We start from the raw sequence: 10,675 nt of genomic DNA on the forward strand, positions 1-10,675 counted from the left end.
ATTTTTCGTTGGAGTAATACCACAAACCAGCAAACAATATTTACAAACATAAAAAAATCCTTGAAATAAGAATACAGCCGAAAAGAATTATATAAAGAAAACAGAAAAATTTTCAACAATTCTTCTAAAGAATGATTTATGTATACACTAACGCTAAATATGAAAAATTCTCCCAGGGGTCACATATTCGCAGACCGCACCTTCGCACATGGTACAATCGAGAATCAGGGATGATAACGGTTTCCCGGGAAATCTGACCAGAATTATCCAATCTTAGGCTATCTGTTGGTATTTGTTGAATCATTATTATAACCGACGGCATCAAGCTAAAGGTGACATATTTACCTAACATACTTATTTCGGCTCGCTGATAACAACAGACAGCAAAAATTGCTGTTAACTTGGAAAAAACACATACAGCGGATTCTGTGCTTTTTGCTCAATCTCCAATATTATACGCATCCTTGACCAATTCAGCACTCTTCCCGGACGGTATATCAAGAGAACTTGCATATTGATGGCATTTCCTAACGTCAAACGAATATATATTATATATAAACTAAACCAAAGTAGCAAAATACTTACATCTCGTTCGTTCATAGAAACAGATGCGCCAATATTGTAAACACTGTTTTGCATCACCACTGACAGATATTGAAATTCAATGAACGCAGAAATCAGAAAAAACGTCAACAGCAATTAAACGAAAAGGTTGCCGACACAAATCGCGCGCGACTCGACATGCTGAGTTGAATCGAAAAAGTTGGTCCGACCAAAGTTGCCAGTTGCCTAGTGTGTATGCTCCCATTTGATTACACATGTTCTCAACTTTTTTGACAGATTCGTTAAGTTGCTTTCCAACTTAGGTTGCCTAGTGTGTAGATGGCCTAAGAGTTCAAGAAAGCTATCCTTGAGACTCCTAAGATGGTTCGTCCCAGCAAAAACGATCTAACAAGTGTTGCGGGGTGTGTTTACAATCAACTTATTACCAACAGTTGGCATTTAAATAAAAGAAGTCTAGCAATTAATGAAGGCTAAACTTCAAGGATGACCACAAATGCTCCCGCTGATCCCGTAAAAGTTTCGGAGGTTCTCGTATTTCAGGCAAACAAACGATGTGTTCGACCGAATGGCGGATTTCGCACTGATCGCAAAGGGAGTGAAAGAATCTGTTGAAGTTATGTGATATTTGTAGTGGCCAGTTCTTTGTCTGGACAGGATTCGTTGCTCCCTCATCGATTTCACGCCGTCGATTCTGGTTATGGAGCCTTTCATTTTCCGGACCGCTCCAAGCCGCTTCAAACGAACAATTTTCATGAGATAAATTCGATAAAAGCTTGCTAAAGACCCACTGAGCTTGTCCCAGCTCGGAAGTTGTTCCTGATGGTATTTTCCACTCGGACCACCAGCCTCTCCATTGACCCCAAACCAAAGTTGTTCAGCTATCGATGGGAGGTTGGAGTGTGTCACTTGTTATAAGATTTTTTGTAAGGACAGACAGGTGCATCTCCTCAATTTCGCTGCTTTAGGCGATGAAGCTCATGGTTCTGGAGATTTTTTCCGCGTTCACGGCGATGTCAAACGAAGGTTCCCTTACTTCAGCGCATACCGTGACTGTTGGTATTGATGGAAGATAATACACGTCAGTTAGAGACCATCTTTGGCCACCTGTAAACGGATAATCCGTCCATTACTTCGGTGAGGTTTGGTGAAGGTTTAAAACAAATTAAACCGAAAGGCACAGTCCTTCCTCATCTCGTCGACATGGTGCTGAAAATTCAGGTTGCAGTTAACCTCCACTCTCAGTATTTTCAATGTTCTACGGCGGAGGATGCGTTCATTGTAAATTTAGACTTCCGAACGCTTCCTCGTTGTAAATTCTGACCACCATGTGACAACTCTTCTGCCACTAAAGTCCGAAACCTCGTTCGAAAGACTACTTACCGATAGCATTGGTAGCTACCTTGATGCTTGATGCTTGATGCTTGATGCTCTATGCGTGTTCCCTACAACTACTAAAAGGTTGTCGTCCGCAAAGATGAATACGAACACTAATACAGAATCATTAGGTACATCAGTTTGTTGAACTGACGTGAAGTTTTTTACAAAGTGCAGTTGATTCCAGTCTATCCCATAGTCTGTCAATGTCTTCAGAACTAGTGGAATCTCATTTAATTTCATTTCAAGACAGAAGACACGATCCATTAATTTTTTCTCGGTCAAATAATGTAGAACCCAAATAATGTAGAAGGTTCTCAAATGGGGATCAACACTAAGGTAGGAGCCTACCTTTTTTTTTTTTTTACTGTATTATAGTGACTTTCAACTCATTTGGCTGGTTCGTCACTTTTACTTCCATTTTTGGAAGAATGTCGGGAGTGAGAATTGAACTCGTGACCTTTAGCGTGAGAGGCATGGATGTTACCACTACGCCAGATCGCCTCCTCAGGAGCCTACCTGTTGGTCTCAAATGTTCCTATCTCACGCCTCCACGAAGATCATATGACGACATTTTTAGATCGGGCGTGAACTGGAAACACACACCTGGTCTTGGCTCCGAGAACGGGTGTCGAAAGTGGCTAAGTGAGGGGGTGCGAGCGAGTCAGAGCGCTATATCTCTCCCGGGGAAGGCCTCCCGGGTCATGGAGGCCTTGCCAACCCGCTGTCTCCCCGGCAAAGGAGATACACCCAGAAAATGGAGCTACGTTCACGAAGAATACTTAGAATGCGATCGCCCGAGGAGGGTCCCCGAACTGGAGCTGGTCCTGGAACGGGAGTAAGAGCGAGCGGCCAGCGGCTGGAGGGCGAGGTGCAAGAGCGGGCCACCAGCCGGGTTCAACCCGAAGAGCTACCGCCACACGGAAACAGCAGCCATCGACATCACCAACGAAACGCTGCGCCTACGAGGCGTGTTGCGACTGTCAGACGACAGTCGTCCACACTTGTGGGTACTACTAGGCGACGGATCATGTGGACACACGAAATGAACGAATTCGTGATCCGCGCCTATTACATCTGCACTGCTTTGGAGACGGACATGAGCGGTCGCCCTCGAATACTTGCAATGTTCGAGGAAGCGTATCCAGAGTTCGTCGGGAGGCTTGACCAAAACGCGATGAACGCGAGGCGTAGAGCGATTGTACGCAACAATATGCTCTCCCAAACGCAAGTCGACGAGATCAAGCAGCAGGTGCAGAGAGAACTAAGCTCCAGAACAAGCAGAGCAAGCGATGTGTCGAGACGAAGTTCAGTACGGCTGAGCAATTCATTCGCGAGTGGGGCACGCGAATCAGCACCAGTGGAGGCCACAGTACAACAACCCCCTGAGCCGGAAGATCCACAGCCAGATCAACAACTACTACGCGATCTGGTCTTCCATTACGACGAGGCGATCTCACAGTTCCGCGACACGGACCCATTGTCGCGCCCCAGGATCCCGAAGTTGCAGCATTCCCGCAGGCTGACAAGTGCAGTAAAGCTCATGAACGAGCACGTTCTTCCGCTGCACTTGGTTGATGCTGAGAACATGGAGGAGCTGCAACTGAAAGTTTACTGTGCTGCTGTGGCGACCGCCAAAAGTTTAGGATACCGTATTAGGCCAAGAGGCGGACTGCTCCAACATCTCCGTGAAAGGCGTGAGCCTCCATGGCGAAGGAGATTGGAGCAACGGATCCTAAACAAGCGCGCCGCAATTGGAAGACTGATGGCGTACAAAAGAGGCAGCAGATCGGTGAAATTATGTCGCCAAGTTGCTGTGATCGTGCGGCCTACTGAACTTCGCCAGCTGGGAGCTCACCAGCTGACGGAAAAACTCGACACACTGGTACAGCAATTGAGCGTCCTTACAAAACGGCTGAAACGTTACTCTGACTCTGAAAAGCGCCAGGAACAAAATCGGATGTTCAGAGATAACGAAAAAGCGTTCTACGACCACATTAGCGACGAGAAGCCCGACTACCGCGAAGGTTTGCCAGATATTAGCGATGTGACGAACTTCTGGACTGGTATTTGGGAGACCCCAGTACAACATCGCGACGGGCAAATGTGGTTAAGACGGGAGGAGGAGAGTTGTGGTGAAATTGGAGAGATACCAGCTATCATCGTCGGAGAGAACGATGTCCGCGAAGCCTCGCGGTACCTGAGGAACTGGGCAGCACCGGGCCCCGATGGTGTTCAGAACTTCTGGCACAAGAAGCTAACCGTCGCACATCCAAAGATAGCTGAGTGCTTCAACAAGGTGCTACGTGACCCACACAACCTTCCTGAATTCGCCACCCGTGGCGTCACCTTCCTCCTCCCGAAAGACAGCAACACATTGAACCCATCAAAGTACAGACCGATAACGTGCCTATCGAGTCTGTACAAAATACTGAGCAGCATAATTACCGCCAAAGTTTCTGTTCACTGCGAACAGCATCACATCATCGCAGAAGAGCAGAAAGGATGCAGGAAAAATACGCATGGCTGCAAAGACCAGGCCATCATCGACGCAGCCATAGTCGGCCAGGCGGTATATAACCAGCGGAACCTAAGTATGGCCTACATCGATTACAGGAAGGCTTATGACTCCATACCTCACTCGTTTCTCTTCCGGGTATTGGAGCTCTACAAAATTGATCCCGTCGTCGTTAGGTTCCTGCAGCATGCGATGAGGCAGTGGAGTACGTCTCTGCACCTCAGTGATGGGGAAAATGTGTTGCAGTCTAGAACGCTGCAGATAAAGAGGGGGATATTCCAAGGCGACTCTTTCAGCCCCTTTGGTTTTGTTTGGCACTGAACCCCCTCAGTAGGACGCTCAATAGAAACGGTCATGGCTATAAAATAAGGTATGGCGACGGCGCCCACGAAGAAGTGACCCATACCTTCTACATGGATGATCTCAAGGTCTACGCTGATTCACGTCAGCGTCTAGGTGTAGCTATCCGGGTTGTCGAAGACATAAGCAGGGACATCTGCATGGAGTTCGGCCTTGACAAGTGCCGCTGTGTCCATCTGCTGAAAGGGCAGCTTACCGAATCCGGAGGTTACGAGGTCTATGACGGCGAGTTCATAAGAGACATGGTTCGTGGCGAATCCTATAAATATCTTGGATTCCGACAGCTCACCGGGATTCGCCACTCCGACATCAAGACGGAGCTGCGAGACAAGTTCTTGAGTCGAGTGAACTGTGTCCTGAGGACTTTCCTCAACGCGGGGAACAAGGTACGCGCGATCAACACATTCGCGGTTCCCCTGCTGACCTTCAGTTTTGGTGTAGTCAAATGGAGCAAAACTGACCTAGAGGACCTTGAGAGGAGGATGAGGAAAGCATTTAAAGAGGCCGGAATGCACCATCCTCAATCGGCACTGGAGAGAGTTTCACTGCCACGCAAAGAAGGGGGACTTGGAATAGTCGACATATCTGCACTGTGTGTTGCCCAGGTACGACAACTGCGCGAGTACTTCGCAGAACGCGCCAACCAAAACGCGCTATACCGGGCTGTCTGCGCCGCGACAGAGGATACAGCGCTCTGCACTTGGCGCAAGCGGAGTACCAACTCAACTGCAATCTGCAGACAGTGGAGGAGAAGATTGCAGCTTGGAAGCAGAAGGCAGTGCATGGTGCCCACCCCCATCAACTGGACCGGCCACACGTCGACAAGGCCGCATCTAATCTGTGGCTAACGCGTGGTGAACTCTCTTCAGTAGTAGAAGCCGACATGATAGCCATCCAGGACAGGATAATGCCGACGAGAAACTGCAGGTGGTACGTCTGGCATCAAGACGTTGATGACATTTGCCGGATGTGCCATCAACCAGGTGAAAACATAGAGCACATTATGGGAGGCTGTCCCGTTTTGGTCAACGCAGCCTACACCGAGCGCCACAACAACGTGGCCGGTATTGTTCATCGACAACTGGCGCTCCAATGTGCTCTACTGGAAGACAACGTACCAAACTACCGGTACCTGCCTGCACCTGTCCTGGAAAATGACCGTTTCAAGCTGTACTGGGATCGCACTGTTCTGACCGACCTCTCGATCCACCACAACCGTCCATATATAATGGTTTACGACAAGAGCGACCGCAAAGTCACCATCATCGATGTCGCTATTCCACTGAACCAGAATCTGGAGGAGACCCGCGGTCGCAAAATCTGCAAGTACCGACCATTGGCCGTGGAGCTCAAGGAACTGTGGGGGCTAAGGGAGGTCCCAAAAATTGTTCCAGTCGTTCTCTCTGGAACTGGAATTGTCCCGAAGACACTTCTGGAAGCGCTAAAGGTGTTGAACATGGAGAAGGAATTGGCCGGCATCCAAAAGTCGGTCATCCTTAGCACCTGCGCGATTGTCCGACAATTTCTCGGTCAGGACTGAAACAGCACGAGCATGCAGATACGTGCATTCCGCAGAGCCTAGTCCCCCTTTGGCATTCAGAAGCCCGGGGGCAGGTGAAAATTCTGGCTAGGTTCGCCTAGTTAGATAGATTTTTTTTTTTTGGCAGACTTATCTCACTTCTTAACTAGGCGAACCATCCATTTTTTTTTGGCAGACTTATCTCACTTCTTAACTAGGCGAACCTAGCCAGAATTTTCACCTGCCCCCGGGCTTCTGAATGCCAAAGTGGGACTAGGCTCTGCGGAATGCACGTATCTGCATGCTCGTGCTGTTTCAGTCCTGACCGAGAAATTGTCGGACAATCGCGCAGGTGCTAAGGATGACCGACTTTTGGATGCCGGCCAATTCCTTCTCCATGTTCAACACCTTTAGCGCTTCCAGAAGTGTCTTCGGGACAATTCCAGTTCCAGAGAGAACGACTGGAACAATTCTTGGGACCTCCCTTAGCCCCCACAGTTCCTTGAGCTCCACGGCCAATGGTCGGTACTTGCAAATTTTGCGACCGTGGGTCTCCTCCAGATTCTGGTTCAGTGGAATAGCGACATCGATGATGGTGACTTTGCGGTCGCTCTTGTCGTAAACCATTATATCTGGACGGTTGTGGTGGATCGAGAGGTCGGCCAGAACAGTGCGATCCCAGTACAGCTTGAAACGGTCATTTTCCAGGACAGGTGCAGGCAGGTACCGGTAGTTTGGTACGTTGTCTTCCAGTAGAGCACATTGGAGCGCCAGTTGTCGATGAACAATACGGGCCACGTTGTTGTGGCGCTCGGTGTAGGCTGCGTTGGCCAAAACGGGACAGCCTCCCATAATGTGCTCTATGTTTTCACCTGGTTGATGGCACATCCGGCAAATGTCATCAACGTCTTGATGCCAGACGTACCACCTGCAGTTTCTCGTCGGCATTATCCTGTCCTGGATGGCTATCATGTCGGCTTCTACTACTGAAGAGAGTTCACCACGCGTTAGCCACAGATTAGATGCGGCCTTGTCGACGTGTGGCCGATCCAGTTGATGGGGGTGGGCACCATGCACTGCCTTCTGCTTCCAAGCTGCAATCTTCTCCTCCACTGTCTGCAGATTGCAGTTGAGTAGGTACTCCGCTTGCGCCAAGTGCAGAGCGCTGTATCCTCTGTCGGCGGCGCAGACAGCCCGGTATAGCGCGTTTTGGTTGGCGCGTTCTGCGAAGTACTCGCGCAGTTGTCGTACCTGGGCAACACACAGTGCAGATATGTCGACTATTCCAAGTCCCCCTTCTTTGCGTGGCAGTGAAACTCTCTCCAGTGCCGATTGAGGATGGTGCATTCCGGCCTCTTTAAATGCTTTCCTCATCCTCCTCTCAAGGTCCTCTAGGTCAGTTTTGCTCCATTTGACTACACCAAAACTGAAGGTCAGCAGGGGAACCGCGAATGTGTTGATCGCGCGTACCTTGTTCCCCGCGTTGAGGAAAGTCCTCAGGACACAGTTCACTCGACTCAAGAACTTGTCTCGCAGCTCCGTCTTGATGTCGGAGTGGCGAATCCCGGTGAGCTGTCGGAATCCAAGATATTTATAGGATTCGCCACGAACCATGTCTCTTATGAACTCGCCGTCATAGACCTCGTAACCTCCGGATTCGGTAAGCTGCCCTTTCAGCAGATGGACACAGCGGCACTTGTCAAGGCCGAACTCCATGCAGATGTCCCTGCTTATGTCTTCGACAACCCGGATAGCTACACCTAGACGCTGACGTGAATCAGCGTAGACCTTGAGATCATCCATGTAGAAGGTATGGGTCACTTCTTCGTGAGCCCCGTCGCCATACCTTATTTTATAGCCATGACCGTTTCTATTGAGCGTCCTACTGAGGGGGTTCAGTGCCAGACAAAACCAAAGCGGGCTGAAAGAGTCGCCTTGGAATATCCCCCTCTTTATCTGCAGCGTTCTAGACTGCAACACATTTTCCCCATCACTGAGGTGCAGAGACGTACTCCACTGCCTCATCGCATGCTGCAGGAACCTAACGATGACGGGATCAATTTTGTAGAGCTCCAATACCCGGACGAGAAACGAGTGAGGTATGGAGTCATAAGCCTTCCTGTAATCGATGTAGGCCATACTTAGGTTCCGCTGGTTATATACCGCCTGGCCGACTATGGCTGCGTCGATGATGGCCTGGTCTTTGCAGCCATGCGTATTTTTCCTGCATCCTTTCTGCTCTTCTGCGATGATGTGATGCTGTTCGCAGTGAGCAGAAACTTTGGCGGTAATTATGCTGCTCAGTATTTTGTACAGACTCGATAGGCACGTTATCGGTCTGTACTTTGATGGGTTCAATGTGTTGCTGTCTTTCGGGAGGAGGAAGGTGACGCCACGGGTGGCGAATTCAGGAAGGTTGTGTGGGTCACGTAGCACCTTGTTGAAGCACTCAGCTATCTTTGGATGTGCGACGGTCAGCTTCTTGTGCCAAAAGTTCTGGACACCATCGGGGCCCGGTGCTGCCCAGTTCCTCAGGTACCGCGAGGCTTCGCGGACATCGTTCTCTCCGACGATGATAGCTGGCATCTCTCCAATTTCACCACAACTCTCCTCCTCCCGTCTTAACCACATTTGCCCGTCGCGATGTTCTACTGGGGTCTCCCAAATACCAGCCCAGAAGTTCGTCACATCGCTAATATCTGGCAAACCTTCGCGGTAGTCGGGCTTCTCGTCGCCAATGTGGTCGTAGAACGCTTTTTCGTTATCTCTGAACATCCGATTTTGTTCCTGGCGCTTTGCAGAGTCAGAGTAACGTTTCAGCCGTTTAGTTAGGACGCTCAATTGCTGTACCAGTGTGTCGAGTTTTTCCGTCAGCTGGTGAGCTCCCAGCTGGCGAAGTTCAGTAGGCCGCACGATCACAGCAACTTGGCGACATCATTTCGCCGATCTGCTGCCTTTTTTGTACGCCATCAGTCTTCCAATTGCGGCGCGCTTGTTTAGGATCCGTTGCTCCAATCTCCTTCGCCATGGAGGCTCACGCCTTTCACGGAGATGTTGGAGCAGTCCGCCTCTTGGCCTAATACGGTATCCTAAACTTTTGGCGGTCGCCACAGCAGCACAGTAAACTTTCAGTTGCAGCTCCTCCATGTTCTCAGCATCAACCAAGTGCAGCGGAAGAACGTGCTCGTTCATGAGCTTTACTGCACTTGTCAGCCTGCGGGAATGCTGCAACTTCGGGATCCTGGGGCGCGACAATGGGTCTGTGTCGCGGAACTGTGAGATCGCCTCGTCGTAGTGGAAGACCAGATCGCGTAGTAGTTGTTGATCTGGCTGTGGGTCTTCCGGCTCAGGGGGTTGTTGTACTGTGGCCTCCACTGGTGCTGATTCGCGTGCCCCACTCGCGAATGAATTGCTCAGCCGTACTGAACTTCGTCTCGACACATCGCTTGCTCTGTTGTTCCTGGAGCTTATTTCTCTCTGCACTTGCTGCTTCATCTCGTCGATTTGCGTTTGGGAGAGCATGTTGTTGCGTACTATCGCTCTACGCCTCGCGTTCATCGCGTTCTGATCAAGCCTCCCGACGAACTCTGGATACGCTTCCTCGAACATTGTTAGTATTCGAGGGCGACCGCTCATGTCCGTCTCCAAAGCAGTGCAGATGTAATAGGCGCGGATCACGAATTCATTCATTTCGTGTGTCCACATGATCCGGCGCCTAGTGGTACCCACAAGTGTGGACGACTGTCGTCTGGCAGTCGCAACACGTCTCGTAGGCGCAGCGTTTCTTGGGTGATGTCGATGGCTGCTGTTTCCGTGTGGCGGTAGCTCTTCGGGTTGAACCCGGCTGGTGGCCCGCTCTTGCACATCGCCCTCCAGCCGCTGGCCGCTCGCTCTTACGCCCGTTCCAGGACCAGCTCCAGTTCGGGCACCCTCCTCGGGTGATCGCATTCTAATTATTCTTCGTGATCGTAGCTCCATTTTATTGGGTGTATCTCCTTTGCCCGAGAGACAGCGGGTTGGCAAGGCCTCCATGACCCGGGAGGCCTTCCCCGGGAGAGATATAGCGCTCTGACTCGCTCGCACCCCCTCACTTAGCCACTTTCGACACCCGTTCTCGGAGCCAAGACCAGGTGTGTGTTTCCAGTTCACGCCCGATCTAAAAATGTCGTCATATGATCTTCTTGGAGGCGTGAGATAGGAACATTTGAGACCAACAGGCAGGCTCCTATCCTATGTTGATCCCCATTTGAGAACCTAATCTGAAGATAATTTTTTTTTTTTTTTTTTTTTTTTATAGAGGTGAGGAACGCTCTTCCAGCCTTATCTGGGAAGGGATAACC

The 10,675-nt window shown here is 50.1% G+C and overlaps 1 long non-coding RNA gene across 1 annotated transcript; it reads right to left on the reverse strand.

The window, feature by feature from the left end:
- LOC129779464 (uncharacterized) lies at positions 1–760 on the reverse strand. Its single transcript, XR_008743668.1, has 3 exons — positions 586–760; positions 346–527; positions 1–282 (listed from the first exon to the last, which is right to left on the reverse strand). It is a non-coding gene; the product is annotated as an uncharacterized LOC129779464 (long non-coding RNA).
- Between the last annotated feature and the right edge of the window lie 9,915 nt (positions 761–10,675).

Source organism: Toxorhynchites rutilus, chromosome 3, assembly GCF_029784135.1.
Source record: "Toxorhynchites rutilus septentrionalis strain SRP chromosome 3, ASM2978413v1, whole genome shotgun sequence".
NCBI classification, from domain to species: Eukaryota; Metazoa; Arthropoda; class Insecta; order Diptera; family Culicidae; genus Toxorhynchites; species Toxorhynchites rutilus.